Source organism: Arachis duranensis, chromosome 3 (assembly GCF_000817695.3).
Source record: "Arachis duranensis cultivar V14167 chromosome 3, aradu.V14167.gnm2.J7QH, whole genome shotgun sequence".
Classification (NCBI taxonomy): domain Eukaryota; kingdom Viridiplantae; phylum Streptophyta; class Magnoliopsida; order Fabales; family Fabaceae; genus Arachis; species Arachis duranensis.
The window spans coordinates 84,862,844-84,864,493 of record NC_029774.3 but is presented as its reverse complement, the minus strand read 5'-3'; positions in this window follow the sequence as shown (position 1 = coordinate 84,864,493).

Here is a 1,650-nt window from a genome sequence, read left to right as displayed (position 1 = left end):
GCCCAAAAACTGACACAAAAGTTGAAACATCTTTAAAAATGCCCAAGAATTTGGATGGAGCTGCGTAGGGGCAAGGTTACAAGACCATAACACCTCGGACTCCAGATCGGTAAAGGGAAGTCGGACACTCAGCTTAGAGAAAAAACAATCATAAGCATAAAAGAAGAGCTTCTCGGAACTATCTAAGGGCGGGAAGCACACTCTCTCCTCGGAATCCGGGGCTACTAGTTCATAATCCCTCTCAGACTCTCTATTTTCACATATGCTACAGTGCCTACGGAACCTAGCTAAATACTTAGAATCTACCACAGAAGGGACTCTTAGAGGAAGAGGGTCTACCCAACCAAGACCACATGGAATCTTAGTCGACATCGCTTGAAGAACCTTTCGAGACATAAAATTCTTACCTACAAAAAAGAATACAACAGCAAGCAAAATCACATAAAGAAGACAGCGAAAACCCATTCAGCAAAGCAAGAAACAAAAACCCCATGAAGAAAATGCGGCAACCCGGAACAAAAAATACCAAAGAACAAAAAGAGCCCCCCCATATACAAACAACAAGCAATGGCGGCGCCTCTTTTCGGGGCAACCCAGGCATAAAGGAAAAGAAACAAACAAGAGCCACACAAAGAACAGAAGCATATGTGCACAAGAAAAGAGAAACATGGGAACAAACCTGGAAGAAAGAAACGAAGACGACGAGCTCCGAAGCAAGGAGAACGAAGCGACGGCACAGAGGAAACCCCAGAAAGACACACGGAGAGATTCGGGGAAGCAGAGCAAAAGAGAAAGAAGAAGCAGTGCTCGAAAAAGGATAAAGAAAAACAAAAACGCAGAAAAAGAGGAAAAGGGGCAAATAAATAAAGCCTTCACAGAGCTCGAACGGAAATCGAGGAAAAACGGTAAAATGCAATAAATGCAGGAACGAAAGATAGAGATAAAACTCCCAAAGATAAGATAAGATAAGAATATCTTATCCAGGGAAGATCACGGCCAACTACTATAAATACACTGGAGCACCCAGGTATGACATTCATTCCACATTCTACACATATCTGCTTGGACCCATGCTAACTTAAGCATCGGAGTGTCATTGCAGGTACAACCACCAACCACTCTGCATATCAAGCTCGGGTCCCTGAACCCCCACCTCGGGCCTCTCCAGACGACCGAGCTACACGTTTCAGGTAACCCTCGGAATAGTAACTATGTCTTAAAGCTATGAATAAATTCCATAAATCCTTCATCTCTCTTAAATGAAAAATGTTTTTAATTCAAAAGAACAAGAAGTACATAAATTTCGAAAATTGTCCTTGAATTTAGTTTAATTATATTGATGTGGTGACAATACTTTTTGTTTTCTGAATGAATGCTTAAACAGTGCATATTTTTGATCTTGTTGTTTATGAATGTTAAAATTGTTGGCTCTTGAAAGAATGATGGAAAAGAAAAATGTTATTGATGATCTGAAAAATCATAAAATTGATTCTTGAAGCAAGAAAAAGCAGTGAATAGCAAAAGCTTGCGAAAAAAAAATATTTAGAAAGAAAAAAAAAGCAAGCAGAAAAAGCCAATAGCCCTTAAAACCAAAAGGCAAGGGTAAAAAGGATCCAAGGCTTTGAGCATCAATGGATAGGAGGGCCCAAG